Source organism: Phyllostomus hastatus, unplaced genomic scaffold (genome assembly GCF_019186645.2).
Source record: "Phyllostomus hastatus isolate PE091 unplaced genomic scaffold, TTU_PhHast_1.1 phas_scaffold_385, whole genome shotgun sequence".
In the NCBI taxonomy this organism is placed as follows: domain Eukaryota; kingdom Metazoa; phylum Chordata; class Mammalia; order Chiroptera; family Phyllostomidae; genus Phyllostomus; species Phyllostomus hastatus.
In genome coordinates, this window is record NW_025334026.1 from 11,287,591 (window position 1) to 11,305,961 (window position 18,371).

Here is an 18,371-nt window from a genome sequence, read left to right on the forward strand (position 1 = left end):
ACCAGGTGTAGTGCTGACAATTAGTAGGTTGGTTAAAAGTCAGTGCACAGAGCAGGTACCTCCCCAAACTAAATGCAGATAAGTAACTATTTCCCCCAACAATAACAACAACAAAAATGCCAAGTTTATTCTCTGGAAGAACCAAGTTAAGTAATTACAAATTCAAGGGCATAAGATAGGGTGAAGGCCATGGATAAAGTGTTAGACTAAAGGTAGGAAATTAAGTGAAAGTCTGCAAAATGAGTTTTGTTCACCAAGCTCCTATCTCTTGGCCCACTCGCAGCACCCCTGCAACTGGTCACTAGTACTCAAGACAGAAGATTGGAGGATTCTCCCAGTGAGACATGGAATAGCCTTAAAGATAAGAAGTCAAGATACTGACATGGGAGATGCCATCATTGATTAATCACTCTATTCAGAAATTCTCCAGTCACAGGGTTTCATTCAGCTTTCTTATTATCCCTTTGTAATGTGAATGAGACTCTAAGGGTCTCCAGGTTAGTGGGGGGAATCTCCAATATGAAAGAGGGACACTAAAGCAAAAATAGCCTTAAAAGGAACCTGAAAGAAGTAAGAATAATGCAGGAAACAAAATTATTTCCTTACAAAAAAAATGCATTTGCTGTTGTTACTGGAGAAACCCTGGTTCTCCTCACTGACGTAATACAGAATTACAGGTCAGCAAGCCTAATAGCAAGCAAACAAAGTTTATTAGTGAGTGGAAGAGCAAAAGCAAGGGTGGCTAGAACAGGGGTGGCAAAAGGCTCCAGGTGGCCAGCACCCAGGTGGCCAGAGTTCAGGTGGCAAAAAAGGGGTGACGAGAGGCCTGGTGGCCAGAAGCCAAGTGGCCAGTGTCCCCCAGTGTAGCAAAAGCACCATGAGTCAAGAGAAGAGAAGAAAGCCTTTTGTTCTGAGGACTTATATAATTGGTGAGATGGCAATGAAGAGTAACCTTTTGATCACCGGGTAAATGTGGTACCAGCTTCCCCCAGAGAGACAAGACTACCCAAATGCAGGTATGTATAGAGGTCTGTTAGCCTCAATCCTTATCTTGCTCTAGACTCTGTTTGTTCATTTTGCATACATTATAGGAAGCAGGCAGTTAACCAAAGTTGTTTATGGGCCCTTCCTTTGGGCACTGTAGACCCCTCCCCTTCTCCCTTCCAAGGCTTGGGATAAATACACAGTCTCAAGGTTTTCCTTTTTCCAGCCAGTGGAGATGATACACACAGACTTTCAAGGGTTCCCCACCCCACACACTATCATAGTTTACTTGTGTTGTTTGGAATGCCTAGCAGCCTTATCAAACCAGGCTCAGGACTAGTAGATCACAGGTGAATCATCTCTTCCTTTGCTTTAGTTTCCTGTATTAAGTTCTTTGTTAGTTTGCAATGGTGAGGAGCCTGCCTTAATTTCCCCTTTGGCTGCTCATTCCTAGCTGCTACCTAAGTGTCAAAAGGTGTTGCCTGAACCAGGACGCTATCACCACTGACCAGCAACAGCAGAGCAGACTCTGCTTTCTTCCTACGCTATCTCCTGCAACACTATCCTCAGAAGGATAAGAAGTGATACTGCAATCATGACCCAAGGACAAGAGACCTGAAAAGGAACAATTAGAAAGCAAGGAAGATCTCTTACAAAGTATATATATATATATATATATATATATATATATATACTTACAAATCTCTTACAAAAAGAGATATACTTACATATCTCTTACTATATATATATATATATATATATATATATATACACACACATATATACATATAAACATTTTTTAGTTTTTTAAGATTTTACTTACCTTGAAGATATGATTACCCCCTGGTTATTTTGGAGTCCTTATGCCAATAGACCAGTAGACAAAGAAAAGAGTAACTCTACTTCAAGTAGTAATTGACTTTACCAAGAGGATATAGGGTTACAAGAAGAGAGGGAGAAGTCTATCTGGAACTCCAGAAACTCATCGGGCATCCTTTCTGATGTCATGCCAAATGAACATGGTGAGGTGATAAGAGCATGTTCAGTGGTAAGTGAACAGAACCAAGGCAGGCAAGACAACTAAAGGCTCAGATCCCTCAGGCATAATGGTCTAGGTCAGCTCACCAGCAATCAGCCTAGACCAAATGCAATTTTGGTTAACAGTGAGGGAAATCTAGAATGGATGAAGTAAGAGAAAAATGACTAATATTAAATATTAAAAATGATTAAATATCAAATTATAAACATCTAAATATTAAATATTAAATTTCAAAGTGACCTTTGAATCATATGCAGTAGTGAGACTTATAAGTTGTTACATTTACTTGCATTGTCTTTTCAGAGTATATGTCTAATTGCCACATTGAAGAGGATCACATGATGAACTGGACTTAATGAAGGGCTTGAATAGATCTGAGTGGGCTGTACCAGATACCTCTCATGTACCACCACTAAATCTTTCAGTCATAGCTCTTGCTTTAGCTGTTATTGTGGCAACCAGATCCATCAACAGTCTTCAACAGCAAAATAGCACTTCACCAAAATTCACACCACATACCTCTTGCTTCCTGTCCTGAGGATTTCTCTGATGTGATGACATGGGATATCTGTGGTAACTGGTATGCACATATGCACAGCCAGGAAATGAAGATGAATAAAATCTAAGAGGACACCCTTAACCAATGGAAGATGGAAGTTGATGGGCACATGTGTCACCCTTTTGTTCTCCATGTGAACTCCAAACCAATGTTCTGGTGAGATGGCAGAGCACCTGTCACTTGTAGCAATGGCCATTGAATTGCACATCTCAGTATTGTCTTTCCCTCTAGTCTTATTTCACTCTCCCAGTCCTCATTCTCATGCCTGGTAAACCTCCCATATAAACACATAAATGCATGCTTTTCTTTCAGGCTCTGCTTTGGAGGGGGGCTGGCAAATGGAATCCAAATTAATACAAAGTAGAATATTTTACCCATTTATATGAACAAAAAATATAAAACTATAATGAAGATATTCTCATATGTGTAATGATAAGAGAAAGAAAAGGGAGAGAGGGAGAAAGAGGAAGGAAAGAGAGATAGAAGAAAGAAGAAAGGCAGGGAGGGAGGGGGGCAGGGATGAGTATACCCAATCAAGAAAGTAAAAAGTAAAGGAAAACTTGGATCTAGAAAAATTGAATTCAAGAGAGGAAACTGACCAAGGGGAGTTTCAGGATAATAGCTGTGCAACAGATTCAAAGAACAGGCACTACAGGTTGGACATGCAGGAAAGGTAACTCTAGGGGAAAAATAATTAAAAGAAGATTTCTTGTGTGTGGACATTTGGAGGTAAAATAACCATATGTAGGAAATGGATAGGTCCAATGGTAAAATTTATAGATATGGATGTAGAAAGCAATGTAAGTGAAAAATAAATAATTATTTATTCCTTCACATTTTCAAGAAAGGAAATGTAATCATAGTAAAAGTATGGCCCACTAGTGGACAATATTCAGACAGCCACAGTAATATAAATTTTATGATTGATTTTTCTAAACATATAGAGGAATGAGTAAGATAGAGAAGGGAAGGTTTGTGTGTAGGGAGAATGCATGAAAAGGTGCAAATTTATCTTTTACCAACAAAAAAAAACAAAAATAAGAAAAAAATGAAACTGATATCAACAAGAAGCAGTAAAAAACATATATTCAAAATTTCCGGCCAAGATGGAGGGATAGGTAGACTCACTTCACCTCCTCATACAACCATAAGAAGAATAACAACCAATATAAAAACAAAAAACATCCAGAACTGCCAGAAAATCAAACTGTATGGTAGTCCAACAATCAAGGATTTAAAGAAGAAACATTCATCCAGATGGGTAGGAGGGGCAGACAGGATATAGTATGTTGTGGAGAGGGGAGAGTGGCAGTGGCTGGTGGAATAGGCAGCCCCACATTCACATGCAGCAGATAAAAACCAGGAGGGACAACTAGAGAGTAAGCAATTCCAGCCCCAGGCCAGACCACACAGCCCAGGGTTTCAGTGTCAGGTAAATAAAGCTTCATAACCTCTGGTTGCAAAAGTCAATGAGGGTTTGGGAAGCAGAAGAAACTGCCATCTCTCAGGAGAGTTCATTTAATGGGCCCACGGGGTCCTAGAACATACACAAACCCTTCCACCCTGGGAACCAGCACCAGGGCAGCAGCTAGAAGGGCACCAGTCACTTATGGGAAGTGGGGGAAGTGACTGGACAGAGCCAGAGCCAAGCAGGTGGTATTGTTCCATCTCTGACGCCCCCCCACACACACATACAGCACCACAAAACAACAATGTAAGTTGCACCACCTTGGTGAATACCTAAGTCTCCATCCCTAACAACATAACAGGTCCACCCACATGAGGAGTTAAAGCAGCTCTACCTATTCACAGAAACACAGGGAGGCTGCCAAATTGAAGAGACTAAGAAGTATGGCCAAATGAAAGAACAGACTAGGACTCCAGAAAAAAAAGGTGACATGGAGATAACCAGCCTATCAGATGCAGAGTCCAAAACACTGTTGATCAAGATGTTCAGAATAATGATTGAGTATGGCCATAATATAAAGGGAGAAGTGAAGGTTATACAAAGTGAAATAAAGAAAAATGTACAGGAAACCAACAGTGAAGGAAAGGAAACCAGGATTCAAATCAACAATTTGAAACAAAAAAAAAATTATTATTCAATCAGAACAGAAAGAACAAATAAGAATTCAAAAAAAAAAAAAAATGAGAGGCTTAGGAACCTCTGGGACAACTCAAATGTACCAACATCTGAATCATAGGGGTGCCAGAGGAGAAAAGGAAGAGCAAAAAATTGAAAATTTATTTGAAAAAATAATGAAAGAAAACTTCCCTAATTTGCAAAAGGAATATACAGACAAGTCCAGGAACAGAGTCCCAAATAAGTTAGACCCAAAAAGACATATAGTAATTAAAATGCCAAAGGTTAAAGATAAAGAATCTTAAAAGCAGCAAGAGAAAAGAGTTACCTACAAAGGAGTTCCCATAAGACCATCAGCTGATCTCTCAAAAGAAACATTACAGGCAAGAAGAGACTGGCAAGAAATATTCAAAGTGATAAAAAGCGAGGACCTATATCCAAGATTATCCAGCAAAGCTATCATTTAGAATGGAAGGGCAGATAAAGTGCTTCCCAGACAAGGTAAAGCTAAAAGAGTTCGTCATCATGAAGCCATTATAACATGAAATGTTAAAGGGACTTAACTAAGAAAACGAACAAGATCAAAACTATGAACAGTAAAATGATAACAAACTAACAGCTATGAACAACAGAATCTAAAAAAAAACAACCTAAGCAAACTACTAGAACAGGAACAGAATCAAAGAACTGGAGATAACGTGGAAGGTTATCAGCAGGGAGGGGGAAGGGGAAGAATGTGGGAAAAGGTACAGGGAATAAGAAGCATAATTGGTAGGTACAAAATAGAAAGGGGGATGTTAAGAATATTAAAGGAAATGGAAAATCCAAAGAACTCATATGTATAACCCACAGACATGAACTAAGGGGGGATTGCTAGAGGGAATGGGGATACCAGGCAGTATAGGAGACCGGTCTGCATGGCGTGGGCCCAGACAGGACCCACACCAACAGATAGGTTCTCCTGTGGGGAATCAGGCCTAAAGCAAATCCAGCATCCCTGCCATGTCCCTACCCCTGCCTCACTCTCATCCTTTTCTCCCTGCTGAAACAGACACCAAGGGCAATCGGCCAGTCTGCTGCAAAAACATTTCCATCAGGGAAATGAGTGGCCAATCTCTCCTCCTTGTAAAAAACCCTAATCTCTACTTGGAACACTCTTAATTTCTTGGTTTATGGCTGCAATGGGGAAGGTTTAAGGGAAAGGAAGAGGGGAGACAATGATTTTGACCCCTGAGCTGATGGTAAAACCCTTCCAGAGTTCTCAGTATTGACCCCATGGAGGCTGAAGTGGAAGGAATGGGTGATGGCAGCAAGACCATCAAGAGACAGCATCATGTAATGGTCAAGAGTCATTGGCTAGAGCTTATTAAACTCCCTAATCCTTAGTTACCTCATCTGTAAGATAGAAGGATTTCATAAGGTCACTACAATAGTTAAATGAGTAAGTAAGACTAAGACATTTAGAATATGACCTGGGATGAGTGTTATCTATTATTATTTTTGTCACACCTTACAAGATCTTAGGAGATTCATCTTGTCCTCTTGTCAGTTCTCTTTGGACTGTGGAAGTTCTTGGCACCTATTATTTTCATCTTTCAGGCTATAGCTATAATTCTGAGGCCAAAGTAAAAATCTATCATCCTGCTACACGTATTATTCAAAAATGTGGAAATGCTGGAAGAAATAGGTAGAAGAGAGCAAGAGTGAGGAGGATAGAGTCCTGCAGAGGACTGTTGTTTCTTATAAGCCTTTCGGTACTGTTACAGAACAGAACAAGGGGGGCCTGGAACGATATACTATTATTGAAAGAAGGCCCCGGGTCCATTATGTCCACCGCCCGAGGAAAGACATCTCTCAATGCCAGAGATTTGTGAAAAGGAAAGGAAATGTTTATTTAATGCTATACAGACTTAAAGTAGTGACCTAATGTCTTCATCAAAATCCCAAAGTCCCTTAAAACACCCACAAACAGACACAGTCCTTCCTTCCTTCCCCCCTTTGCCCAGTCCAGAGTACCGTATCTCAGGAAAGGAAATAGAAGTCCATGGCTCAGGCAGTCCTCTGGTTCTTCCCAGTTAGTCCTCCATCTCGACTGGGAGACCTCCCTGGGTTCCCGGCACCCTCAGCTGAGTCACCAGGATCTCTGCTAAAACCAGGTGGTGGTTCCCCTTCTAAAGCTGTGGGGGTCCCCGCTCTATCCAGGCCTTGTGGTTCTCCCTTTCAGGGCTGCGGGAGTCTCCACTCTGTCAAGGCCGCGTGGTTCTCTCCTAAAGCAGCACGGTTCTCCTCCTCAAGGCTGTGCATGGCTCTCCTTCTCAGGGCTGCGCATGGCTCTCCTTCCTAAAGCAGCATGGTTCTCCTCTCAATGGCCGAGGTCCTCCCCATTCTGCTAAAGCCGCATGGTTCTCTCTTCTCTCAGGGCTGCGCATGGTTCACCTCCTCAGGGCTGCGCATGGCTCTCCTTCTCAAAGCAGCATGGTTCTCCTTCAATGGCCGCCAAGTCTGGGTTTTAAATCCCCGTGGCCAATCTTTCTCTGCAGCCTCATTTCCTACTCCTCCCACACTCGGCTTCACATACCAGAACTCGTATCCTTCCAGCTTTACTGGGCTGCCATCTTGAGTCTGGGCAGGCATGGCCCCATATCCTGGAGCCAATCTTCTCCACGCTCCCACGCAGGCGCTGTAGCTTGGGGGATCTGCCCCCAGTCAATGGAAGTTACTTCCATTCCCCTGGCTCAGAGATGATCACAGCTATTTAACATATCTAAGCGACCAGCCAAGGGTTATAGATATGTTAAATGACCACGCCAGAGGGTAGCTGCAAGGCTGTTGCTATGCAAAACAGCTCTCAATGGCCTTGCTCCACTTGTCCTTTCCCCGAACCCACACCGTGGGGGGGGGGGAGGGGGGGTGGAGACATCTTAAAATCTCCTGGACACCTTGAGTTCTGGACCCCATTTTAAATGCCCATTTGGGGTCCCCCCTCTTGGCTGCACCCTGTAACAGTACCATTTGACTCTTTAAAAACTAGGTGCATGCATTACTTTGATTTTAACAAAATCAAATTTTAATCTGTAAAAACATTCTAAGAATGTAAAAAAAAATCCATACTTTGATTAGCTTCTATTCTGTTTTGATCCTATTTTAAGAGTGTCATGACAATCCTGGAAAATAATAGACATCACCCATGGTTGTCACCAAATTGGGTTTGGAAAACCTGTGTATAGATAGAAAACCCTTAAGTAATTCTTAACTCTCCTTTTCTCTTTCCTTTCTTTTTCTTTCATAACCAGAAGAAAAACATTCCCTAGTTTTTATGAAACCAAGCACTCAGACTAAATTTTCAGTTGATCAGTACAGTATCTCTTGGTGAACTCTCAGATTTAATTAGGTTTAGAATTCTATTGGAGCGGCGTTTATTTTTTAATCTGTTCACTGCTTCATGAGTTACCTACCATCTTCCTGGTGGCAATTTGTATGCATGGCAGTGTATTCCACACATTTGATCACAGAGCTTTGAGAAACTGGGTGAGCTTATCCTGTGTCAGGGAAGACTCAGTGGGTTTCGTAACCAACAAAACCTTCTCTATGGAGGACACAGAGGGTAACTTACGCTTCTTGTTCTCAAGACCTATGCATGTCAGCTGGAAGAGCAAGTCCCCTGAATGTGAGACGACATTGCTAGGACAGCTAGAGCAGAAAGGTTCAAGAGGCATCCACCATGCTCTCCTGCAGCACTACATTCCTCTCTGAGCCACAGACCCTACCATTGAGACTCACTCATAAGAACAGCTTCACTCTTCCCTTGGGCCAAATACCTAAAGCCTTTCTCTGCAATTTGTTTTCTGTTTTTTATACCACCTGTCAACTCTCCAGTTCCCAGCTCAGTCTATGTGGCTGGACCCTACATGTGACCCAGCTTGTCTTTTCTCCCAGATGATTCCTCCATTTTTTTGTCCCAAATCCATACTGTCAATCTCTTTGCTTCTCAGCAGTACATGTAAGGAAGAAGAGGTCCAACACAAGGCAAGTATGTTCATTTTTGAAAGAGTACATCCAGCAGCACAAGACATCATTATTTTAGTTATTGTCCCAGATTTATTGATACAATTACCTGTAATAAAATTTACCTATATGAACTATATTTGATATATTTTGACAATTACACACAGTTGTGTAACCACCACCATGATCAAGACAGAAAACATTTTCATCACCCTAAAAATTTTCACTGGCCTCTTGAGGCCATAGCTTTCAAGACAAAGAATAGATTGATTTGTACTGGGGATGGTCAGGAAAGACTTCACCGGAGGTATTGAGACAAGATCTGGAATGAAAATAAAATTTTGATGGGCAGAGGAAAGATCCAAACAGAAGAAAAGCAAATTTGAACAGCAATGATTACACCAATTTGGAGAGAATGGAGTGGTCGGGCATGTCAATATCAACAGGTAAAACTACAAAGTGGAACACATGTCACATTGTAAAGAGTTTTGAATGCTAGGCTGAGGAGTTGGAATTTATACCACATGCAATTGGAACCTATTGTCCTGAACCTGAAACAATCATGTAAAAGAATCTAAATGATGAACATTTACTAAAAGTCTTTAATTGCTTTCAGTTAGCTACTGAATTAGGACTCCCCACTTGAGAGAAGGGTAAGTTGAATCTGATCTGAGTGGGCAGGAAAGCTTCACAGAAGGGCAGGATTCTGGACACTGAAGCAGCATCTGTTACTTATCCTGAAGTTTCCAAGGAATTTATCTTCCCAAAAGCCACTCTGGGTCTCTCCGCTCATTATCACTCCAAATCTTAGGCCTCCTACCCACATGAGATGTTGAGTAGATAAAGGTCCTTCCTTCTCTGCCATCTGTACTTTATCCAAAATAACCACCGTCTCCCAGCCACATAGTGCCAAGCTATAATTCTCCTGGCCAAGATGAGCATCTGTGACTCACTCAGGATGGACAGTTCAGGAAACCAGCTAATCCTCTCTGCATCCATCTATAGTGCAGTGTCTTCAGAAGGAAAAAAAACTCTTTTTTTTTAACCACGTCCCAAATCTACTCTTGGAGGAAAAAGACACCAGAAGACTTCTACGACAACAAGGCAGTGTGCTAAACACACCTGATACACACTCTTCCAACTTCACATGAAACATCTTTTGTAGGACAAAATTTTGTTGTCCCCTCAGGCTTTTTCTGGCCTTCAGAGGCCATTGGCAAAAGATAATTAACAGGGCATATTGTTAGCAAAAGATAATTAAAGGGCATATTGTTAGCACAATAACCTCTACATTTTCTTCTCTAAAAGTTGGCCAGTGTTAGCATAAAATATGTCTGTAGATCTCTTAAAGACTTCTAAAAGACTCAAGCCTTCTCCTGGGAAGGTCAGGGGAGGGACCCTGCTCCTCCAGGGAGGGCCAGAAATCATCATTATCATTTTGGACCTCATGGCATGTGGCCCCCTATTCCAGAACATGGGGAAAAGGTCAATGAGTAGGAAAGACCAAGGGAGATCAGGAGGAGAAGAGAAAATGGAGTGAGGCAAGACATGAAAGACACTCTAGGTAGCCAGTGTGATAGCTGATTTTGTATGTCAACTTGACTGGGTCAGGGGTCACCCAGACATTTGGTCAGACATTATTCTGGGTGTGTCTGTGAGGATGTTTCTGGCTAAGATTAATACTTGAATCAATAGACTGAGTAAAGCAGGTTGCCCTCCCTAATGTGGGTGGATCTCATTCAATTGATTAAGAACCTGAACAAAACAAAAAAGCTAAGTAAGATGGGACTTCTATTTCCTGGTTGTGGGAGCTGGTACATTGGTCTTTTCCTGCCTTTGGGCTTGAACTGAGTGATCAACTCTTTTTGGGTCCTGAGTCTGATGGCTTTGAGCCTGGAACTTACACCATTAGTTTTCCTGGGTCTCAGGCCATCAAACTTGGACTGACACCACACTTCAGCTCTCCTGGTCTCCAGAAAGTTGGAGACACATCTGGAGACTTCTCACTCTGCCTAATCTCATTAATCAACTGCTGGTAATAAATTATTCTATTTAGAGATAATAGATAGATGATGGGAGATAGATAGATAGATAGATAGATAGATAGATAGATAGATATCCTGTTGGTTATGTTTCTCTGCAGAACCCTGACTAATACACCAAATTAGTTCAATTCAACAACTATTTATTAATATTTATTGCCAAGCACTGTTCCCAGGACTGGGGATTCATTGGGGAACAAAGCAGACAAAATTACTTCTGTCATGGAGCTTGCAGTCTACCCACACAAGCTGGTGCCTTGAAACAGAACTCACTGGGAAAAGTAACAAAATGCATCTCATCATAATCTGGACTTGCCATGTTTTCATCACAGCTGATATGTTGTTTTATTTCTGACAAAGAGCTGTACCTATATGCCCATTCAGACACATGTGGGACATATTGAGCTGGTTCAAATTTAGGAAGATCTACCAAAGACCCAGATCAGTGATGGCATCATAAACAAACAATGAGAGAAGGCATTGTGCCAGAGCCTGGAGTTTCCACTGCAACTGCTTTTTTAAAATGTGCTTAATTTATAGAAAGCAAAGAGAAGGGAGCTTTGTTCTTTTCTCAAAACCATCCTAAATCTACTTTCCCTCCAAAGTCAACCAATACATCTTGTCCTGCCCAAATACAGAAATGTAGACCATTCCCATTGCTACCTTTTCCCCTCACCAAACATCAGAATCAAGTAAGTCAGTCTCTGGCCTTCAGAATTCTGGCCCTTTCATGAAACATCCATTTCTTGAGTGTTTCATTGGAAAAACAATTCTGGATTCCCATGATTTGTTCACTTTAGGGAAGTTATAAAGACTTAAAGGATACCACGAAGTTAGGAGCGATAGGAAGCCATTAAAAGTAACCTGCTACCCTCAAGTGAAGAAGTCCCTTACCTATAACAAGTGCCAGCTCTGCTCAGCAATTCTAGCTTAATAACACATGTTAACATGCTTTGTGAAATGGAAAATGTTAGAGAAATGTGTAAGGGGCTGAGAGATCACTTCAATGACCTTTGCTTTATCTTCTCACTCTTGAAAAAGCTTTTAGGTTGTTGTTTGTGCCATTAGAACCTAACTTCGGGAAAGGGGTTAAACCCAAGCTATTCCAGCATCTCAACAGCCCTGGCCCAGTGGCCCTGGGCTTATTTCATAAGAACAACCAGTGGCATCTGCTTAGTACTTTGTTGATTCCAAAACACTTTCCAACACTCACTTCATTTAATTCTCACAACAGGTCTACAGGGTAGGTATCATCACCTCCACACAAGTGAGAGTCAGAATCCTACTGCTATGGGATCCAGTAAGTCAAAGCACCCACATCAAAGTCATGGGAATGACTTAATGGGCTCCAAAGTAACTCACTACCTGAAGCTCTTCCCATTACACACACTGCCTTACCCTCCAGGGTGCAGGTATGGAAACCCACCCAACCTCACTCCAGATGCACTGGCCGACAGACATAATGGTGTAACTTCAGGACATCTGTAGTTCAGGTCAGCATACTGGCCCCACATCTAGCACTAATTTGTCTTTGACCTTGAGTGAGTTATTCCCCCTTCTCTAAGGCCCTGTGTTTCCAACAACGGCTTTAGCCAGTATCCTCAAGAAGGTGCCTTTCAGCATCTAAGACTTGAATCTCATAGAATTCTGTAGCTGGGAGGCAATGTTTGGTCATTTCAGCAGCAACATCCCTGGCTTGGATTTCTGGCCCTACCACTTTCTATGGTTATGGCTGTGAGCAACTCAGGGATGTTCCTATCTGTAAAATGCAGAGTGTATATGCAAAGCTATATGCCAAGTGTCTGGCTCAGAAGAAATGTTGAACAGTGATCACTCCTTCTCCACCTCCAACTCTTTAATTTTCTGCTCGGGATTCTCATGGCTTAACTCAAAGGAACAGCTTTCTTTCTAATGGTGGAATCAGTCTGAGACACACTGAGAGTCCAGAGGCAGGATGCTGTGGGGTGGATTATTTCTGACCATGTTCCAACCATGTTTAAAGGAGAGCCCAGGTGAATCAAGGTAAGTCCTGTACCACCCCCCTTATCAACTGAAGTCATAACCTTTCCTCCTTACTTCTCCTGGTGCCCAGACATCAGGCAGGCAATCCAGAGAGAATTGGCTTAACCGAAGCCCCACCTCTCTCAGGGTGAGGTGGAGGGACAGCCCAGGGCCACTATGCATGGGTTTTATGTAAGAATCTGCATATCTGAAGACAGGATACGTCTATTTCCTCACAGCTGAAAGGGGAATCCAAATGCAGGGTGATGGCAAAGGGAGACGCCACAGGACAGCAGGGGACCAGCCTGTGTGAATTCATTCACAAAGCTTGCAAGAACGGAGATAGAAGGAAAGGCAGCCAGGCAGGCCACAGGTGTGCTGATCCCTGCAGGCCCCCCATCAGAGCTATTCATTCTTTTCTTCTTTTTTCTTTTTTTCAGAGCTATTCATTCTGTCCCTCTGGATCAAAGATGGAATTCTGCACTCTGCCTCAGGAGCTAGGGAGACGGCAGAGAATGCCTCACACTTCAAGCACTTACAATTTATTTTTCTTTTAAAAATTATAACTGATTTCAACAGATAGGAAAGTGCAGAAAATGATTTAACAGCACTGTGCTCACCGCAGAATTTAAACAGGCTTCACATTTCACCACACTTGGTTCAGTTTTTTCCTGAAGAAATAAGCTGTGGCATTCTGACATGCCTGAATCCTCCTCCCCACTCAGAAATAGTAAATGTCTTAGCTGCCATATAAAGCAGAACTTCTACACATGTACTTATACTGCACTGTCTAAAACTAGAAACAACCCAGATATCCATCCACAGTAGGATGGATGAATTCCTTTTACTATATTCATACAAAGGTACATTATAAAACAATTAAAATAAATAAACTACAGTTATACATAATAATGAAAGAATAGTCCCAAAATAATGTCCATCAAGAAAAGCAATGCTGAAAAGAATATGTGTAGTTTCATTTTGTAACGGTGCAGTGAGGGGTGGGGCCCAAATAGGGATTTGGAATGGGGTTCAGAAATCAAGGTGTCCAGGAAATATTAGAAAAATATATATAGGGTGTCCTCACCCCGACAAGTCTGAGCTGAGGGAATGGGACACATGGAGCAGGGCCTTTCAGAGTTGTGTTGAATAGCAACAGCTTTGCAGCTAACCCCTGGCATGGTCATTTAACATGTCTATAACCTTTAGCTGGTGTCATAGATATGTTAAATAGCTGTGGCCATGCTTTGAGCCAGGGGGATGGAAGTGGCTTCCATGCAAGATGTAACTAGGAGCCAACTCCCCCTGTTCATAGCACCTGTGTGAGAGCTTGGAGAAGACTGGCTCCATGACATGGGGCCACACCTGTCCAGACTCTCTATGGCAACCCAGTAAAGCTGGAAGGATATGGGAATGCTGGCAGGTGTAACTGATTGTAGGAGGAGTCAGAAATGGGGCTGCAGAGGAAGATTGGCACGGGGATTTAAACCCAGGCACAGCAGCCATGTGAGAGAGAACCACATGGCTTTGGCAGAGTGGGGACCCTGCTGCTTTGGGGGTGCCTCCTTTCTCCACATGGCTTAGGAAGCAGGAGAGACTTTGCCTGGAAGAAAAGGGGTGAAAGGACTCTTGCTGGTGGGCCATGAGAAGGTGCCACATAACTTTGGATTAACTGGAGATTGTGGCAGCAACACAGCTGATGGTGCCAGGAGCCTGAATCATGGACTTCTGCTTCTTTTCCTGAGATACGGTACCCCAGACTAGGGCAGAGTGAGAAGGAAGGGCTGTGTGTGTCTGTGGGTATTTTAAAGGACTTTAATATTTTAATGAAGACATTAAGTCACTACTTAAGTCTATATAACTTTTAAAGAAATAATTCCTTTTCACAAATCTCTGGCATTGAGAGACCTCTTTCATCTGGCGGAAGGCATAGAGAACCTAGTGGGGGGAACCCCCAGAGAAAAAGGAGGGTCCTTTCAGCAATAGTATATTGTACATCTCCCCACCCCCCACCCCCGCATGTCTGTTCTGTAACAATTTCATCTAAATAAAGTTCAGAAACAAAACTAATTTTTTGTTTAGGGTTATATACAGAGCAAGTCAGGCTAATGCTTACCTATAAGGGGGCGAACGGGGCTAGATTATATTAGAAAAGGATTCACAGGGGCTTTTGAGGTGCTGGCTGTTTGGTTTTACTTTATAACAATTGAACAATATGTAGATATGCATCTTATGTGCGTTATTTAATGTAAATTTCACAATAAAAGTGCCTAAAATATGCCACTCTTATTGTGGCTGTTTTTATTTAAATTTATGATTTTATGCTTTATCTGGTATAATATATATCAACCTAATTCATTTGTTTTAATTGCTGTCTAGTACTGCGTGCATAAACCGCAGTTTACTTTTCCATTCCCTAACCAGGCATGAGTAATGTCATTTCCATGTTCTGTAATTAAAACAATACCATAGAGAAAACTGTGCACATTCCTCCTCATGCACGAGTGTGAGGATTTCCATTAGAGTCAATGGACTCAAAATTTCTGCATCCCAAGGAACATCCGTCCATCTTCAACTCTATTTGATTCTGTCAAGTTGCTCCTGCAAGTGACTATATCATTTTAGACTCTGGGAAGAAATCCTGGCCCCTGAGTCACCCTCCCCAATATTTGGTGTTGCCAGACTTCTCTGCTTTTGTACTAATCCCCTTCTTATACTAATTTGCATCTCCCAGTTTGTAGTGATGCTAAACATCTTTTCACGTGTGTGTTGGCATTTCTGACATCCTCTTTCATGAATGATCTGTTTTTGTCTCTTGCCCACTTTCTATAGAGCTGTTTATCTTTTCTAATTGCTATGTGAGAGTTTTGTATGGATTCTGAATGCTAATATTTTGATGGTTTCATAAACGGAAAAGGTCTTCCCTTGACCTGTAACATGTCTTTTCACTCAGTTACAAATAACATGGCAAGAAGGTGAGATGAAAGACACTGAGTTAAGACACCAGGTTTCAGAATCAGACTACTGTGTCTCTTAACTTGGTTCAGCCGCTTATAAACCAGCCACGTCGTACTAGGAAAAGTATTGATTTCTATGTACTTCAGTTTCTGCAGCTTCAAAATGGACCTAATAATATATACTGTTTATTTTATTGTTATGTGATTAAATGAAATAATATGTGCAAAACACTTGAAACACTGTTAAGAGACTTCAAAAAATAATCCTTGTTTTTATGGTGGCTATTTTCACAGACATTTAAAATTTTGATGTAGCCAATTTGATATTGCCTCTTTTTATCATGTTTTCCTTTGCCATCCCATCTGTTATACTTCCCTATTCCAACATCATAGAGAGACTCTACTAGGTGTTCTAAGTGTAGGTTTTGTTGTTTACATGTAGGACTTCAATCTATACAGACTTATTTGAGGTATATATTGGGGTTCTTTTTGAGTGGTAAGGAAATAACATGATCTTTCCTTTAGGAACAGTAATTTATCCCAGTATAATTTATTGAATAGCTGGATCTTTCAAAGGAACAATAGAGACATTTGACTTTGGTTCAATGAGACATGTGTACATGGTTTACAGTCATTGGTTCTAAACATCCTGGCTTTCGGGAATATCCCCCTAACACACAGTCAGCTCCCCTGGATCCTGACACAGCATCAGAATGGTATGGGCAATGGAGCAGGAACAAGGTGTGAAAGACACATGTGCAAGGTTTTTCTTACACCAGGCAAGCATCAGTATGAGCAGAGAGCTCTGATCTTATCAAAGTCCAGGCAAAAATGTCAATTCTCTCGTGTTAGGAATTCACTCAGGAATGTGATGCCTACAATCACCTACATGCATGTTTTCCAATGGGAGCCATGCCTAATCAAATTCATTAGAATTCATGTGTTTGCAGGTCACAGACCTGTAGGGAGATGGAAAACAGCAAGTACTGCTGTGGGGGGAGGTCACGTGTTCCCTCAGTCCCATTACCAATAATTCAAAACAAGTTTCCATCTCTTTCTAGCCTCTTTTCAGAAATGTAATAAAAGCATTGTCGCATGAAGAGGTGATACAAAAATATGCAGCCAAAAATATAGAAAAATGTATGAGTTTGTCAAGCAATTCATTAATAATTACATTTTGATATTTTTCTGATTTTGTAAAGTTTGTAATATTTTTTAGCACTTCATATTGTGTAATTTGTTAGATTTCTTATCTCCTTATAAAATTTTCCTTTCTCATCTAATTTTGCGTTCTTTTCTTTAAAGAGAGGTCCCCATTTGTCTCAACTAGGGTCTCTCAAAACCTGAATCTGTCCCTGCCAGGACATTGATGTTCTCAAAGAAATTATCTCATTGGAGAGAGTTCTCTTTCTCAGTGGTTTTACAGAAGATAAAACAGAAAACTGAAAGATGGATCCATTTGTCACAGGTCACAAAGCAAGCTAGTGGTGTGGTCAGGACTAGAGCCCATGGCCTCTCAGAGGGAGCTCTCTGCTTTCTCTCATGAAGTCCTCTGTGTGCCATGTTCTTTCTATCACCTTCCTAGCCAAGGACCACTGCGTGACACACAGCCTTCTGACTAGGGGCCTGTATTAACAGGGTCACTGTGAGTTGCTAATATGACCACATATCTCATCGCCAAGTGCTACCTCCTCTCTTCCCTCTCCTGGACGAAAAGTTAAAGAGAAAGCAGTTCAATGGTTTTCCCAGTCTGTTTCTCTGTCCCATTTCAGGCAGCATTTCCTTCCTTTTGTTCCCTGACCAAATGACCTTTCTGCTTTAACCACCCACAAAATGCCATGTTCCCTCTCCCCAGTGCAAATGTCACCTTAATTTCCTGCATTAAACCCTCCAAAAGCCTTCATATGTCTGCAGAATAAACCCAGAACTCCTTGGTATGATATGGGCTAGCTCACATCTCCAACCTCATTTTTAACCATTTCCTGTCTATTCATTCATTCATTCACTTGTTCACCTGACTTCTCACCAGTTCTGCAGAAACATATCAGCTTTACCCCACATTTGCAGCTATACCCCACATTTGCAGAAAATGAGTCTCAGAGAAATCAGATGACTTGCTCAAGTGTAGTGAGCATCATTGATTTCCTACACAGCACCTTTGTTTCCTCCTAATAAAACCTTGATCTTGTTAAGCCCTCACTCACCCAGCCCTGATTCCCAGCTCTGGGCCTGCTTGGTCAGCTGTTAGTCTGAGCAAGAGTAGACAAACATTTTCTGTAAAGTACCAGAGAGTAAATATTTTAGGCTTGTGGGTCTCTGTTGCAACTACTCAGCTTTGCCATAGTGTCAATATAGCAGCCACAAACAATACATAAACCAAAGGACATGGCTGTGATCCCATAATACTAAATTTATGAACACTGATATTTGCATTTCATATAATGTCATGTCTCATGAAATATTATTCTTCTCTTGATTTTCTTCAGCCATTGAAAATGTAAACACAATTCTTAGCTTGTACAAAAACAGATAGTGGGCTGGCTGGCTATAGTCCTACAGGCAGTACTATGCCAACCCCTAATCCAAGCCATTTGGGGCATGGTGTCCTCCTGGCAATGTCAGGAAGGCACAGCACCTAAGGGACCCAGTCGCACCCAAAGACTCTTAGGTGATGTCTAACCTGACAGAACTAAGCATCCAT